Source organism: Nicotiana tabacum, chromosome 1 (assembly GCF_000715075.1).
Source record: "Nicotiana tabacum cultivar K326 chromosome 1, ASM71507v2, whole genome shotgun sequence".
NCBI classification, from domain to species: Eukaryota; Viridiplantae; Streptophyta; class Magnoliopsida; order Solanales; family Solanaceae; genus Nicotiana; species Nicotiana tabacum.
Window position 1 is genome coordinate 64,144,456 of NC_134080.1, and position 18,889 is coordinate 64,163,344.

Genomic DNA, 18,889 nt, shown 5'->3' on the forward strand with positions numbered 1-18,889 from the left:
TCGATCTCTTTGTGTATCATATCATGGAACACAGTAGTCATTGCTCTCATGTACGTTGCCCCAGCGTTCTTCAAACCGAATGGCATTACCCGATAACAATAAGTCCCCCATGGCGTAATGAAAGCTGTTTTCTCTGCATCTTCTTCATCCATCAAAATCTGATGATACCCAGCGTAGTAATCCACAAAGGAGCCGATTTCTCGCCCGGCACAATTGTCGATCAAGATATGGATATTGGGCAATGGAAAGTTATCCTTTGGGCTTGCCCTGTTCAGATTACGGTAGTCGACGCATACCCTGATCTTCCCATCTTTCTTTGGTACTGACACTACATTAGCCAACCAATCAGGATATCGAGAGACCCAAATAACCTTTGCTTGCAGCTGCTTGGTTACTTCTTCTTTAATCTTCACACTCATATCTGTCTTGAACTTCCTTAGTTTCTGCTTGACGGGAAGGCATGCCGGGTCAATGGGCAATTTGTGAACCACTAGCTTGGTGCTTAAACCCGGCATGTCGTCATACGACCATGCAAAAATATCTTTAAACTCAATGAGTGCTTTGATTAATTCTTCCCTGATGCCAGGCTCAATGTGGATGCTGATTTTGGTTTCTCGGACATTATCCGCATCCCCTAGATTTACAGCCTCGGTGTCATTCAGATTAGGCTTGGGTTTCTCTTCAAATTGGCATAGTTCTCGGTTTATTTCTTCGAAGGCTTTATCCTCATCATATTCAGACTCATCGTCATAATCGATCTCTTGTATCATTAAATCAGAGTCAGATTGATTTATTAGACTAGGTCGAAGATCCGTCGTGCATGCCATGTCATTAGAACCAGTAAAAAGAGAACTGTTCAGAAAGAGAAAAGAATAAAACAAAATTAAAATGAGACAAGAAAAGAATTTTATTAAAATGCGGGATAACAGGGTTCACACTTTTACAAGATAAAATAAGATTTGGATTACACCCTGAATAATCCGAAAAATAAGAAAGCAAAAATCAAAGCCTACTACCAGGACTCTCCCCGAGTAGGAAGAGGAGTAACCGTCCAATTGTTGGTTTTGGCCTCAGGCCCCATAAACTGTATGTCTGTTCCGCTGGAACCCTCTCCGACTTCTACCATATTGACATTAGTGAACAATCTTTCGAAGCTCTGATTCAGATCCCCGTCAATCCCAATCAATGGCCCGAGAACTTTCGGGACTGGTGACCCCTTGGCGCTTGCTCTAACAAAAGATCTTGAGAGACGTGGCACAGGTTTGGGAAGAAACCAAACTTTCTTCTTCATTTTCCGAGCTCGTTTTACATCTGCCGCAGTCGGTTTGAACCCCAAACCAAAGGTCTCCAAATTCTTGGGCAAGGAAACAGGTTGAACAATTCCCTGAAGTTCAGCTCCCAAGCCTTTTCCTGGCATAAACCCATTACCCAGCATTTCTGAAACCATCATAACCGTTGCGGAAGCTATCCTAGGATGCTGAATGATTTCACCCTCGGGGATCTTGTTTGCCGACACTGCATCAAAAATCTGGTAGACCCAGGGACCTTTGTCATCATTGGTCTCTATGAAGGGTACAATGGCGCCTCCTACGGTGCACACAGTGTCCTCGCCGTGCAACACGACCTCTTGTCTATCCCACTCGAACTTGACCATCTGATGCAAGGTGGATGGCACTGCTTTGGCTGCATGGATCCACGGTCGTCCCAACAGAAAGTTATAAGATACCGTAGCATCTAATACCTGGAATTCCATGGTAAACTGGACTGGACCGATGGTCAACTCAAGTACAATATCCCCCACGGTGGCTGTTCCATTTCCGTCAAATCCTCGGACGCAAATGCTATTCTTGTGGATTCTTCCGTGGTCGATCTTCAATTGGTTCAGGGTGGATAATGGACAAATATTGGCACTTGAGCCGTTATCCACTAATGCCCGAGTAACTGCCGAATCTTCACATTTGACAGTTAGGTAGAGAGCTTTATTATGCTCCATGCCCTCCACTGGCATATCATCATCTGAAAATGTTACCCTGTTCACCTCGAAAATTTTATTGGCAATCATTTCCAGGTGATTTACAGAAATCTCATTGGGCACATGAGCTTCATTCAGTATCTTCATCAGGGCCCGACGATGTTCATCCGAATGGATTAATAATGATAGCAGTGAGATCTGGGCCGGTGTTTTCTTCAACTGTTCGACCATGGAGTAATCCTGCACTTTCATCTTCTTTAAGAAATCCTCAGCTTCTTCTTCTGACACAGGTTTCTTTATTGCAGCTGGATTGGGTCTTCTCAACTCCGCCGGAGCAAAACACCGTCTTGATCGAGTCAGTCCCTGTGCCTCACAACTATTCTCCTCCATTTGTTGTCCCTTGTACATCACCACTGCCTTCTCATACTTCCAAGGCACAGCCTTACTATCAATCACTGGTGTTTGGACTACTGATTTTATGATGACCGGTTCTCTGCAGACCCCTTTCACAACAACCACGGGTGCAGATGATGCTCCCGTTATTACCAACTTGGCTGGTTCTGGTTTCCTTGTAGCGGCAGATGGATTCTTCCCCAATATCACCACTGGCTTGACATCTTCCCCCTTCAACTGTACCCCTGCTTCCTCATTGATCGATTTTTCTTTCGGAGTGGCACGGATCATCATCACTGTCTGTGGGGGTTTCTTCGGCTCCCCTCCTTCGTGCACAAGCTCGATCATGTGGGCTTCAGGGTGCTTTGGCAATGGGTTCTGGTTAATGTTGGGTGCCTCCGGTGCCTGTACCTCGATCTTGTTGGTATCAATAAGATCTTGTATTTCATGTTTCAGCCTCCAACATTTCTCGGTATCATGTCCGGGAGCTCCCGAACAATATTCACATCTTACCGAGTGATCCATATTTTGGGGTAAGGGATTTGGTAATCTAGGCTCAACAGGATTTAATAAACCCAACTGCCTCAATTTGTGGAACAAGGCAATATAAGTTTCCCCCAACTCAGTAAAAGTTCTTTGCCTCTGCAATCTTTCATTTCTGGCGGCCGGATTTCCCCTGAAACCCATCCCTGGAGGGTTCCTATAGGCTCTTGGTGGTGGATAGGTGTTTTGTGGTGGTGAGTATGTGTTATGTGGAGGTGGGTATGTATTGTGGGGAACCGACGCGCGCCATTATGGGCGAACCGGAGGTTGGGTGTATGTCTGGGCTTGATGGACGGTGAAATGTTGTTCTTGTGGTTGGTAGTAGGGTTGTGGAGGGTAATTTGGAATGTGTGGGTAGTTTAGACGATGGGGTCTGGGTTGGTAATGAGGGGAAGGACCTCTAGATCTGGACCAATTGTCGGCCTCTAATGTCGTGACCTCCTCTCTCCTTTTCTTCCCTAGCGCACCTCCCGTGCCGCTCTGAATGGCCTGAGTTGTTGCCTTAATTGCCGAATAACTCAGGATCTTATTGGACTTAAGTCCCTCTTCTATCATACCTCCCATTTTCACAACTTCATTAAATGATTTGCCAACTGACGTCACCAAGTGACCAAAGTAAGTTGGCTCGAGAGTTTGTAAGAAAGTAATCCACCATTTCTCCTTCTCTCATTGGGGGATCAACTCTGGCTGCCTGTTCTCTCCATCGGAACCCAAATTCTTGGAAGCTCTCTCCGGGTTTCTTCTCGAGCTTTAGCAATGTGAGACGGTCTGGGACTATCTCAAGGTTATATTGGAAATGTCCTGCGAAAGCCTGTGCCAAGTCATCCCAGGTGTACCACCTGCTCGGATCTTGTCTTGTATACCACTCTAATGCCGACCCGCTCAAACTCTGGCCAAAGTAAGCTATCAATAGCTCATCTTTGCCCCCTGCTCCCCTTATTTTGCTACAAAAACCCCGTAGATGTGCCATAGGATCACCATGTCCTTCGTATAAATCGAACTTGGGCATCTTGAACCCTACTGGTAATTGAACGTCAGGGAAAGGGCATAGATCCTTGTAAGCCATGCTGACCTGGTTACCTAACCCGTGTATGTTCCTGAAGGATTGCTCCAGGCTTTTAAATTTCCGCATCACCTCGTCCTGCTCTGGGCTCTTAGCCGGCTTTTCAATCTCCGCCGGGACCTCAAAGTGGGGATTATAGGTATGTGGCTCGGGTGCTTTGAATGTGAGTTCAGGGGGTAATATTGTGTATCGTGAGCCTGAAACAGTGGCTCACTAGATGATCTGTGCAATGGGGCTGGGGGAGGTGCCACAAAGACGGGAACATTTGGTGGAGGAGGGTTTTGAGTGGGTGGTGGAGCTTGGGAATCATAAGCCTCTCTTCCCTGATAATAGTGATGGCTTGGGAAACTTGTTGAAGGACCGGGAGAGGGGTATTCCGGCGTGTGTGTTGGTTGGAGGGTAGGAGTAACGGGTAGTTCTTGCCCCTTCTGGGCTCTAGCTAAGGCTATCTGCATTTCATTCATTTCTAGCCTCATTTTTTCCATTTTCTCCAGGGCTTCCTTCAGCATCTGATTGGCCGTTTTTTCTGACTCAACGCTGTTGTCTGACCCAGTCATGCTTTCTGGTATAGGACCTTTTGATCTTGTCTGATAATGGTACGGTGCCAGTACGCTCTAACAACTAACTGATATTGATTGGAAAAACAACAAACTTGTCAGTGTTAGAGTCTTAACAGATATTGTAATTGCACGTTAGGGGGATGCAATGCTCCTAGGCAGTTAATCATTTCTAACATGCTTTTGCTCTGACCGCATGCATCATCCCGGCTTATTTTTGCTCTGACAAATATATATTCTTCCTCTTTTTTTTTTTTTTAATTACGGTCGAATCCTATAGAGATTGCCTACGTATCGTGACCCTGCACGAATCAGACCAAGCGTAGTTCATGAAAATAAATGCAATAATAAAGGGTGGATATTTTTTTGAAATTTTCAATTTTCATTTCTAAAACAAACTATAACAAACTCAACACTTTTTATATATATATATATATTTTTTTTTTTGAGAATGTTTGAAGAAAAAAAAACATATGGGTAGACAACAGACTCGAAAAACAAACAAGTGCAAGATTGAACTAGGGATACATTAAAGCTTTGAATTTTGGTGCCCGCGAGGCATCATTCGGCCTTTCCGCGGGCTTGGGGGCCAGGCTTCTTTGCAAGCTTTTTAGTTCCTCCATGATCTGATGGACATAACCCATGATTGAGGCAAATAGGACATCACGAGGCATCTCTTCACATGTTAGGCACTTTGTGGTGATATATCGCCCTATATCATTGATCCTACCCCTGATTCTATCCCTCTCTATGCACAGCTGTTCTATCCGTTGATTCTTTAGTCCCAATATTCGAGTATTGTCAATGAGCTGCTCTTGGAACCTCTCCATTTGTTCTTCCATCCGGGCTATCGACTCATGGCAGTGTTCTCTATATGTTCTAGCATTCTGGGCTTGTTTGAGGACCCGATTATTGAGAATGGAGTTTATCTCTCTCAATGTCGCAACACTCATTTCGTAGTCCCTTTTTACTTGCCATAGGTGCTCTCTCCGTGATGTTGTAACTGTAGCCCACCTGACCCGCATTCTTGTTATACAAGCCTGGGATCTCTCCAAGTCTTCTCGGCTTTGGCTGACTTGATTTCTCAATTCCGCTATCAACCTTTCATCAGATCGACGTTTCTGTCGGTCGCTATCACTCTTACTGACTTGGCGAATTCGGGCTTTCAGTGCCTGGTTTTCTTTGGCTAATTTGTTCTTCTCACCCTGCTCTGAGGCTACTTGAACGTTGTTTTCAAACATAAGCCTTTCAATTTGTCGCTTCAGCTTCCCGATTTCAACCCGGTAGCCTTCCTCTCTCACTAACCAGCCCCACTGTTCCTGCGAATCATCCGTAAATTGTTGGACGTGAGCTCTTTTGGCAGGCCTCTGACGAATCTGGAACCTTTTCCCGAACCAAACATCGTATTTTGGGTCTACCTCACCCTTAGCCAGCTCTCGAACCATAGTCTTGGGTTCAAGGAATCTACATTCGTGCCACAACTTTCTAATTTTTCCTTCGGGGAACACGACTCCTGGACTCAACTCAATGGCGTGCTTGCTTAGATCCTCATCAGTGGGAATTACCTGAAATCTTCCTAGTTGGCGCAGTACCCGATGAGGAGCATATGGTTGGATGCTACGAAGTCCCATCAAAAGAACATGACATTCCTCGGCCGCCATGTATATTACCTCAGTATCATTCAACCACCCAAATGCCCATTCAACTTGGTCGGATGTTGTTGACCTCAATTGTGCAAGCCATGCTTCGACGCCTTCGGGAAATATGACGCCTGTCATTCGTTTCTCAAAGCCGCTAATGCAGTTTCTCTCAGTCAACCTGTGGTTCATGTATCCCACTCGGTGATGGAGGTGTTCTTGCATCCACAGCTGGAGTAACAGATTGCATCCCTGAAAGAACTTGCCTCCTTCTCGGCATATAGTTAAAGCTCGGTAGATTTCGGACAAAATCAAAGGAACCACAGTACTGTCGGTTCTTTTGATTGCAACATCGGCCATCCCTACAAGGCCTATCTCTATTTTTTTATCTTTGCGGGGACAGACCACAACTCCCAGAAATGCTGTGATAAATGCCAAAGTACGTCTTGCTTCCCACTTGATTCTGTTCCCAGTGTGAATTAATCCGAGGTTTGGTTCTTCCCAACCCTGAGGAATTCCGTACCGTTGATACAAGAATTGGAGAGTACAACATCCCTTCGACAAATCATCATTCTGTACCTTCCGACTAATGCTTAGCAAATCCAAGAACGCGTGCGGAGATACTGGTCTTGGTGAAAGTAAATACTGCCCTCTTAGTTTCCCATTCAACCCCGCATATCCGGCGACTTCCTCTAGTGTAGGTGAAAGTTCAAAGTCAGCAAAACGAAACACGTTGCGTGTTGGGTCCCAGAACGGTATTAGAGCCTCGATGATATCTGTCCTTGGCTTGATACTCAACAGATCGACAAAACCTCCCAAAACTCTTTCCACTATCTTTATACTATCCTTTCTCATATCATTCCACCACATGTGGAGTTGCGAAGGGACCTCGCTACACACTGAGAATGGTTCATTTTGACTTGTGCTCATCCTGCACATTTATTATAGTGATTAAAGAAGGAAAAACTTTTATTTGACTTAAAAACTATCTATATTCTAAAGAAATATTTTTTGGATTTTAATTTTTTTTTTCTTGAAAAAAAACTCTTAAGGAGAAAGGAAATATTTTTGAACCAATATTCTGAATTTATGAAAGAAATACTACAGAAAAAATATTTTTGAATTTTATTTTGAATATCTTTTAAACAAATAATTGGGATTTTGAGATTAAAAGGAAATATATATATTTTTTTTAAAAAAAATTTGAGGTCTAAAAGAAAAACTTTCTAAAGAAGTGAGTAATGTTAAATATTTTTGGATTTTTTTTTGAATATGGTGAGCCGAAACCAAAGAGGTTTGCCTCTGATCTCACATCCGGTGAGAATCATACCCGCGTAGTTCAGGCTATAAACTAACTAATTTTTTTTTTTAAAACAAACAAACTTTTCCTTTTTCTTTTATATCAAAAAAAACTATTTTCCTTTTTCATTTTTTTTTTAAATAAAGAAAATTAAAATAAAAGACTTATTCCTACACACTTTCTGCTTTCTAGGCAAACCAACAATTCTAAAAGTAAAAATATATATGTTTTTTTTTAAAAAAAATTCGGCAGCATTTCGACAGTACTTGGACACTGATTTTTCTAAATTAATCAAATAACTTTCCACTTGCTATTTTTATTTTATTTTATTTTTTACACTCCCGAGACTCAAAAGCCGGTCAACATGCAAGACCGAACAAATAAATGCACATAAAACAAATAAGATGCATCAGGATGGTCATTTTCATTTTTGGTGCACCTGTCCTAGACAGACCCAACCCCTGTGTTGAGCCTCCAAAGTCAGATGCACGTGATGCAAACAAACGTTCCTACTAGGGATCCGACATGTGGTTTTGTTATACTAGGTTCAGAACCTGAGTGTTTGTTCTAGACCTGGCTTACCCGAGCGGACAGCTCGAGCCGAGGGGGGGTAGCGTACCGGGAATACAGAAGCTTCACCGGCTTAGCAACTTGTCCGAACCTCGTTCTAAATTGGGATTTTACACTATACAGAAAAGAAGTCGTACGAAGTACACCCTTCTTCATGATTTAGAAGACTCAGAGAGGAGATGGGTTTCGGCACAGTTTATACACAGTTCATGTAATATCAAAGCGGTAAAAGCAGCATTTAGCACATTAGGCTCAAACATGTAAAAATCAGATAAAACCAAATATAACAATTTATATGAGCTCGAATTTCTAACCCTGAACCACTGGTTCTGGGAAAAATCTCCAGCGGAGTCGCCAGAGCTGTCACACCTCCTTTTTCCGCCCCCGCGAGGGTGCAAGGGAGTTTTTCCAATTAAAGGACAATCGAAACGGGATTGGTTTATTTATTTCAGAGTCGCCACTTGGGAGATTTAGGGTGTCCCAAGTCACCAATTTTAATCCCTGAATCGAGGAAAAGAATGACTCTATATTACAGTCTGCGTACCAGAAATCCGGATAAGGAATTCTGTTAACCCGGGAGAAGGTGTTAGGCATTCCCGAGTTCCGTGGTTCTAGCACGGTCGCTCAACTGTTATATTCGGCTTATTTATCTGATTTTTAATACAATTGTGAACCATGTGCAAATTTTATCTTTTACCGCTTTATTATTATAATTATTATTTTTTAGGAATGTGAACATCGCTTAAAACATATCTTTGGATTGTGTCACATGAAATGCACCCACAATACGAAACATATTTTATTTGATGTTTTAGGATTTAGATTTGGGTCGCATGAAATGCGCATCCGAGTTTAAGAAGGTAAAATTAATTAAATCGCGCCTAAAGAGTCTAGCGCGTCATTATCTTTGGGGAAGGAAGTGAAATTCACTAAACAATCCATCCCAAATTCTAAGTAATTTTTTTTTATAATTAAATAAATAAATGAGATTGGAGAATCCTGTAAATTTGTATTATTTACATCTATTTATTTTTTAGCGATATCATTTAAGAATATCCTTTAATGACTACCCTTTTATTATTACTAAGTTTTTTATAAATATAAAATCAATATCTACATTCTTGAAAATGACATATTAAATAGAAGAGAAAAATAAATATTAACAGAAAGTAATATAATCATAAATACAACATGGAATTATCGAAAAAAATAAAAATAAAAAAAACTAATTATCCCATAGTTGGATTAAAATTCAAATTGTTAGTAAGACTTAAGCTTATTGAAACTAATTATTTACAAATACTGAAAATTGAAAGAAATAAAAAATAAATAAAAACTTGAGTACTAAATCATATTTCTAAAAAATTTAAACAATTTAACATTAACTAACTTTGTTTTAATTCATCATGTCCTAATACTTGTTCGCAAACTAATTCATGTTATAACTGAAATTGACTACATGATTCGGATTAACTTATCGTTGACGAAAAACCTTATGAATAAGGAACTTAGTTAATTTTTGCCAAACTGATTCAATAACGCCATTTTTACGTTATTTCTTCTATTTTTTTTTATTTAAACAGTTTTAATTAATAATCAGGCTTAAATATATTTCCTAATAATCTGGTAAAGGCGTTATTTAATATGTCGCTATAATATGCCTAGTTATGCCGATGACAGTGATTTACAGAATAATAATACATGAATAACCTAAATACAATACAAAAAATTAAATTAAACTAAATTAAAATTTAACACTCCATTCTTCATTTCAGCTTACAAAATGCCAAAATTACAGTTGTGTACCTGATATTGTCAATATAAGAAGAAGAAAGTCAGCAACGTAATACGTAACACAACAACAACAACAATAACCAGCAATAACCAGTCAACGAAAATCCCAGTGACAGCTTTGAAAAATTCAAAATAAAATCCAGGAATGCCGAAAATAATGGACAGAAACCAAGGGAAATTTTCAGATTTTTGAAAGGCTAGTTAATCTTCAACCCTTAATTTCTACACCTGTATACCAGAATATTTATCAGGTGTGTACTACTTTCTCTTCTAATTTTCAACTTTTTTTTTCTTTGTATGTTTTTCTTTTCTTGAGAGTTTCAATGTTTTTTTTTCGGAATAAATGTTCAGCTTTTTTTTCAATCTCTCTTTTTTTTTCTGTCTGTATTTCTTCCCCTCTTTCATTTTTCAGACCTCTCTATATATAATCTCCACCCTTTAATCAATTAAAATCAATCCTTTTCTCTACCAAACCCATTATCTTCTCACTCATCCCCATTACATTAAATAAACATATCACACCACCCCATTTCATTTTGTCCCCCATGCTTCTTTTAAAATAATGCAAGATTCCCCTTTAAATTAAATCTTGTCCCCCCTTTATATTAAATAATAATATCACAAACCACCCCATTTCATTTTGTCCCCCATGCTTCAAATAAACAATTACAAAATGTACAATTCCTAAACTACCCCTTCCGACCTTACTGAAATTATCAAACTACCCCTGAACGTATTACATATTTACCAAACTACCCATCAGCTATAACACATCAATTAATCAAACTTAACCAAAATATAGACAATATGATCAATTTCCAACAATGTTCAAACAACAATATGAACACGAATGAACATCATAACAATAATATCACATGAACATGATTTTAACAACATTTCAACAACAAATCACATGAACACAAATTGAACAACAAAGAACAATTAAAATTTGATTGAACAATATTTTAGCAATAAACAATCCCATTTTCGGATTCAACACCAACAACAAACAAAGTATGAAGATTTCTAAATTCAATCATATTGAACTTAAAATCAACTCTAACAACATTACAACAAACAATTCTTATATTAAACTTTAAACAAGATTATGAGAACAATTCAAACAATAATCATAAATGGTAAACAAGAAATCAAACTATACAAAATTCGGATTCAAGAACAATCAAACAAAGTATGAACATGGATGAACTATTTTAAACAACAAACATGACGGATTAAACGATTAAAACAATATATTCCTTTAATACAACTAAATTCTTTAAACAAATAACAAGATTGACGAAGAAACAATTATGAACTTAAACTTGAACTTAACAATATTAACAATTTCTAACAATACATAAACGCATGAAACAAATTGAAGAAATAGTTGATTAAATTTTAATTTGAATCTAACAAACATCAAACTAACAAATACTTACTTAAACAATAATACAAACATGAAATAAACATGAAAGCAACTAATTAAACTTCTATTTTTAAATCTGAAAATTAATTTAACGAAACATATGAATAAACTAAAATTATTTCAACTACGGACAAACAAAACAAACATTGAATCATTTATCGATTTTGAATCCGAAAAACAACGAACAACAAAAAATATGGGCGAATTTTGAAAACATAAACCAACTAACCGATTCGAAACAACGACGAATAAACGAAGAAGATGGAGAGGAAGGAGCAGCAGTCCGCAGATGGCCATGGCAGCATCAAAGCTTGCTCGTTCATGGCGGAAACGTGAGCAGCAGCAGTTGCTGCGTGATCTTGGCCGCGATGGAGACGAAGAAGAACAACGCAGCAGCAACAAATGGAGCAGCAGCTACGGCAACCATTGATTCAATGTTTGTTCCTGAAGAAGCTGGACGCGGAGCTGCTCACGTTGATTCAAATGGAGAAAGCTGCCGTGAAACAGCAACGCTGGGGAACTGGACGCGGCGAGAAACAATAACAAGCCGGAACGCAGCAGCAGTGGTGGAAACGGGCAGCAGTGGCGCGATGAGGAAGCAGCTGCGGCGAGCAAAAGGAGTTGAAGAAGAAGCCGCGATAGTAGCGGCGTGGCGCAGGCAGGTTGTTTGTTCGCCGTTGGTGCTCGCGACTGTGGTCGGAGCTCGTGACTATGGTCGCGATGGCTGGGGTTCGATGACGAGGAACGCAGCCATGGCTGCTAGAGAAACAGTGGTCGTCCATGGATGTCGAGCTTAAGCTTGAGCTCGACGAAGAAGATGAAAGCAAACGCGGGCAGCCATGGCGCAAAAACAAAAACGACAATGGTGAAGCTTGAAGGCAGCCATGGTTATGTGGTGAAGGGGTGGTTGTAGTGGAGATGGTGAAGTAGCCATTGATGGAGCTTTGCTTAAGGAAGAAGAAGAAGAAGAAAGATAGAAAGGGGGGGCGGGCTAGTTTAGGTTTTTAGGGTTTTCTTACTATTTTTTTTTGTTTTTCTTTGTTTTATTTTTTTTGAAATGCAAGATAATAGGGTGTTGGGTTATGGACCGGGTTGACCCAGTTCGAAATGGACTGGGTCGTAGGGAAGATTGGGCCATTTTTTGGGCCTGTGGCTTGAAATTGAAGAAAAGGCCCAATTCCGACTTTCTTTATATTTTCGCTGTTTTTTCTTCTTTTATTTATCTAAAACTAAATTATAAAAATACTTAAACTATTATTAAGAACTAAATTAAGTTATAAAAGCGCAAATTAACTCCCAATAACAATTAACGCACAATTAAGTATTAATTAAGCATAAAATTGTATATTTGGACATTAAATGCTAAAAATGCAAACGATGACTATTTTTGTAATTTTTTTATTTTTGTAAAACAAATTTAATTATTATCAATTATAGAATTAAATCCTACATGCAAAATGCGACATATTTTTGTATTTTTTATTAATTTAGCAAATAAACACGCACAGACAACTACAAATAATTATTCAAAATATCACAAAATTGCACACCAAAGAAAAATCATTTTATTTTTGAATTTTGGGGAGTAATTCTCATTTTGGCAAAAATCACGTGCTTACAGACACACACACGCACAATAAGTTCTTACTTATTCTTTGTTGACTTTGTTGTTTTTGAATTTCTTGTTCGTCATTATATCCAAATTCATTTATCTCATTTGAACTGATGATATAATAATTTTGATTGAATTTTTCAACCAAAGTAGAAGACAATATATCTTAATATTCTCAATCATTTTTTGATTCAAAGAAAAATTATTAAAATGTGTGCAACTTAGTTCGGTGATATTCAATATTCACGATTGTTATTAGATCTTGATTAATATGAATTGAATTTAAAATTTTGATTTTCTTCTTTGGATATGAATTTGAATAAAAATTTATTTTTTATGCAATATTAATAAGAAAATAATCTATATAATTAAAATTTTATTCAATTTTGAATTCCTAAATACTAAAACTTCCTACGAATAATTCAAATAATTAAAGTTTAATAGCAAAATTTTAGTTAATTTTGAAGTTCTAATATTAGAAATATAATTAAATGGTAATAACTATTATCTAACATAAAATATAATTTACGTGTTATCTATCATGAATGAATGATTGAATGATTTATATTAAAAAATAGCAAATTATAAATCAGATTAAACTCTTTGTGCACATATAAAAAATTTGGATTAACACTACTCACATGATCCAAAAAGATCATCAATAAAAAAAAGATTTTGAAAATATATTAATGATTCGTAATCAATCCTAGAAAATCAAAACGAAGACAAAACTTTACAAAATTCGTTATTATTCCAAACGTGTTTAAAACATGTAAGCATGAAAGGATCGAATTTGAGGAAAGCAGCTACACGATTTAAATAAGGAAAAAATATTTATAAGTAAAATTTTACTCAATTTAGATTCCTAAATATTAGGAGTTTCTAGATAGCTTAAATTATGAAAGATTTAATAAATAGATTTTTCTTACTTTAAAATCTCAAATATTAGGTAAATACTTAAATTACTATTACAATTTTGTCAAATATAAAGACTAATTTTAAAGGATAAAAAAGACGAACGATATTTCGCTAAGGGCCTTCGTGCTTTTAATATAGTATAGATAGATAAATATAGATAAAATTCGCTATCCTTTGATGACTTTTAAATAAGACTATGTTTTAATTAATACAAGATACAATACAAATATACAATACGTACTCCTTAATTACAAGATAATATTTGTTTTTAGCAATATCACCCGTTAATCTGAAGTTGGAAAGAATAGCCGAAGATTGCCATGAAAGTGATTAATTGATCATCCATTGGTACATTGCACAACAAGGTCAGACATGGCTTCTAATGTGCAAATTAAATACAAGACATGCTAAGTGATAATTTACAAGACATGTTAAGTGATATATCGATCAAGATTAAAGGGTAAAAGAACAAATCTTAGAACGATACTAAGATTTTGTCTAAATTTAAAATTTATAAGTAGTTTATTAGCAAGGGCAATTGCAGCGTCCAGTATCCACAAAGGACACACGGATGCTATCGAAGAATATATTTAACTATTACTTGAAGATAAGAATTACAAGGCCGGATAAATATGAATAGGTAAAAATGAACGTAACTAACAAACCATTTAAATTTAGTTTATCGATGACTGTTCTGGTATTAGATTTTCAAGTAACATACATAATAATACTGATTTTTGATTGGTGAGTAATATGGGGATTTTTTCATTCCTATACATTATTTGAAACTTTATTACCCTTAAGATCCATGTTTAGCTAATAATTACCTGGCATAAACAAGTTTTGCTTACAAAATATATACAATTCACCTTAAAAGGCTCTCAAATCCATTATTTGTGTTTTCAATCAAGGGATTTAGTTACACCATTTTCCTTTTTTTTCTCTCTCTTTTTCTCTTTCCTTAGTTTTCTCCAATCATCGGCCGTGCCTTCAATCGTCCATGCTGATTTGGAACAAATTAAGAAGTAGCAAAATTGAAAAACTAAATATAACTATATCTTCTAGACACCTCCCACTCCAATAACTTCCCATAATCGCATCCTTTTCCACTCCATCCTTCTTTACCGATCATTACTCATTCCCTCTACCTCAAATGTGAGAGTAACTCAAATATAAAATATCCAAAGATAAAACGAATCTATTAATAGAAAAAAAAATAAAATAGAAGGGGGCCATCAGGAACCAAAATTGATCCCTAGAAGCTTAAGGCTATTGTACGGTCCGCATCATGGTTTGTTCTTTTCAAAGATCGGATCACATGGCTCTTATATGTGTGTAATTGAGTAAAAAAGAATAGAAAAACAATTTAGAAAAAATCAAAATAATCAAAACAAAAAAGTAAGAAAGGAGCTCAGAAGAGTATATGGGTATGAGAAATTTAACATCACTATAATCAGAGTGGTGTATGACTTTCTCTAAATAAATATGGGATCAGAAATATAAGATATTCAAGAAGAATGAAACTAACAGTGAACTTGGGTTTTCCGAGAATATTCATGGTTCTGTTGGGTTTTCCAATATTTTTTCACACATTATTTCTATCCAGTTATATACAACTACAATGTCATACCACTTAAATACAAATTTTATACAAATTTTATACAATATGTCTTTTGTATATATTTTATACATAGTAAAAATAAATTTTATACAACTAATTATATATTATATAATTTATCTACAACTTTATCTAGAAATTATCTACAACTTTCACACATTATTTCTATCCAGTTAAATACAACTATAATAACATATAATTTTTATACAAATTTTATACAATATGTCTTTTGTATATTTTGTATCTGATTTATATATAGTAAAAATAAATTTCATACAACTAATTATATATTATACAACTTATCTATAACTTATCTACAATTTTCATACATTATTTCTACTCAATTATATACAATTACAATATTGTAAAACTTAAATATAATTTTTATACAATGTTTATATATATATGAACTATTCAACATAGATATGAAGCTTTTGGGATGAATTTGGGAGAAACAAGTACTAAGAGTACTAGACTTGAAGAGGTAAATATACCTCAAAACCTTGATTTGTTAAAAGGCGGTTCTCTTTCATAGTTAGAACTACTAGACACATGGGCTCAATAAGAGTATGTATTAGACACATAGACACGTGGGCTCTATTGTAAGTATTCTTTTGAAGTGAATAAAGATTTTTAGTTCATCATCTTCAGGCCTTGCGTCCCGGCCTTAAAGGTATTCGTTTATTTTATTTTATAGTATTTTAATTACTTCGTTTCTCTCCCCAGCCGTGACTATGTCCGGCTAAACAAATTCATATCTATGTTGAAGATCTAACTTCTTTTATATATTAACCATGAAAGATCCAGACTCTATCAAAATATAAAGGTATTTTAATATAGTTTCTTGGATTGGTTCCAAAATGGTGGTACAGTCGACTCTTGTACTACTCTTATTGGCTTTGCCTTAGTGGCTCCGTCTAGCCAGCTGTGACACTAAAGCCCGTTGAAGTTGTTAAAAGGGCGTTCTCTTTCACAATTAGAACTGCTAGACACACGGGCTCAATAAGAGTATGTATTAGACCTAGATAGACCCCTTGCTTGGGTAAAAGGATAGATCTTTCCATACAGTCATTAAAGCTATAATAAAATTCTCGTATATTTCGAAACTTTACTGGTCGTGCGGACTACCGCCAACCTCTAAATGTATTAAAACAGCTAGATCTGGATGGCCAACTCAACTTTGTGGAAACAACATAATTCAATTTTTTTTACAATTGTTCTTCAATTTTACTACAATTTCGTAAATATAATGGATATTATGTCGTCTTCTTCTTCTTCTTCTAGTTCAATATGAAATTTAGCCAAAATCAAGTCTAATCTTCACTAAAACACCCTTAAAATTGAGATATAAACTCTAAACTATTAGTAAATTGTATTTATAAACTAATTCTGGAAAAGATAAAAAAATATATAAACAGAAAATGTAAATGAAACAAAAGTTAATCCGAGCCCATTGAATTCACAGTGTTTCCTTAAGGAATTTAATCCCCTCCTAGTACCAAAGGTTATGGATTATTTCCTCCTAGGATAGAACGAATTACACACTGGTGTAGTGGTATTTCAAACTCCAGTGTTTCAGCGAACACAAAGTTCGGTAGCAAATCATACTTACTGTTGCTTTCTTTGAAGTTAAAAGTATACAGAAGAAAGGAGGAACTCAGAAAATCGTATGGAAATTCTGAGAGAATGGACTTGTATTTATAGCCAAAGTTGGGCTGAAAACTGAAGAGGTGCAACTCTTCAGAATGACTGTTTATGCAAAACAGCCATATCATAAATGTCATAACTTAAATGGCTAATTTATGCAATAATAAACCTGGAATTGAAGAGGGAGGTTAATTTTCAGTTACACAATTGAAAAACGGATAATGGGGATATTTAATAACATTTTGTTAATATTTACTATTAACAAATAAATTTGGTTCAATCGATCATTTGACCGAAGCAGAAACCGAGCCGAGCGACGACGATGACGGCGCGAGACTTGCCTTCTTCTCAACTCTTTAAGAGCTAGAAGAAGAGCAATTGCTTATATACCCATCAAAAACCTCTTCCTCTTCCAATATGGGACAATGTCCCTTTGTCAAAGGGGGAAAACTTAAAATTTCACTCAAAAATTTCATTTTTCTCCATTTCCCATTCACCCTCTTTTAAGAAATTTAATGCTTAAAAAACCCAACACAAACCATATTTCCAATTGTTTGCAACAACACCCAATCCAAATAGATAATGATTTTTCAAAACCCAAATTCGAAATCAAAGTTTCAAAACTTTTTAATGTCTGTCAATGGTGAATTGTTGCTCTCTTTTTCTTTGCTTTACATTACTAAAATTAGGGACTGAGAGATTGAGAGAAACGTAGAGAGAATTTTCAATTCTGTGCAACAACACCCAATTCAAACAAATAATATTTTTTTGGGTGAATTCCCTAAGAAAATACCCAAATCAAATGTAGGAATATCGGCTCCTTCGCCTTTTTTAGAGTTGTTCTTTGAAGCTATTTTCTTCTTCATTGATAATCAAGCTAAGCACTGACGTTAATGGAGGTGATTTTTTGAATAAGAGAGTAAAAATTTTGAATGCTTATGGAAGAAAAGAGGAAATAAACGTTAATGGAGGGATTCTGAATTTTGTGAAGAGAAAATCGTGGGTGAGTGCAAGATACGTGGGAGAGGGGGTGGGATGTGAAGAGAGAAACGTGAGGGGAGTGGAAGATACGTTAGAGTGATTTTAGGACACTAATTATTATCATTAATTCCCTTAAAATGTACATAAATGATAATTAGGTATATAATATGTAATTATAATAAAACTTGAGTAAGAAGGGTAATATATATAATAATTCCATTTTTATTCTTTGATGACGATACGAGGGTTATGATTTGTGGCTTAGAAAAGGTTAACACCTTATTTATTTTAAATAAATACCATTTAAAAAAATTATATTCTATAGTTACCTTTTAATGTTTATAGCAAAATATCTAATTTTGGTTACCTCCTACCCCTAAGCCACTAAATAAGCTATTTAGTTGCACTATTTTCTTTTTCTCTCTCTACTTTGATACATCACATTCTCTTCCCCCATCTCATTAAAATTTCCGCTCTCCCCCTCCTTTTAACGGTATCTTCTCTTTGATTCACTTTAATCAATCCTTCAAAATCCAGCGACCAACAGCACATCAACAACAAACCCTAACCCGAAGACCCAATCATGCCAAAGCAAATCCACGAAATCAAGGATTTCCTTCTCACAACAAGAAGGAAGGATGCACGATATGTCAAGATCAAGAAGAATAAGGATATAGTCAAATTCAAGGTTTGATGCTCCAAGTACCTCTACACACTCTGTGTGTCCGACTTTGAGAAGGCCGACAAGTTGAAGCAGTCACTTCCTCCAGGTTTGAGCGTGCAAGATCTTCGAAGATGGAAGGACTATTTGGCTACAAGACGGAAATTAGGGTTTGTTCTTGAGCAAAGACGACA

The 18,889-nt window shown here is 36.6% G+C and overlaps 1 non-coding gene across 1 annotated transcript; it reads right to left on the bottom strand.

The window, feature by feature from the left end:
* Positions 1–15,195: 15,195 nt before the first annotated feature.
* LOC142165295 (small nucleolar RNA Z221/R21b) lies at positions 15,196–15,281 on the bottom strand. The gene has a single exon (XR_012696145.1). It is a non-coding gene; the product is annotated as a small nucleolar RNA Z221/R21b (small nucleolar RNA).
* Positions 15,282–18,889: the final 3,608 nt, after the last annotated feature.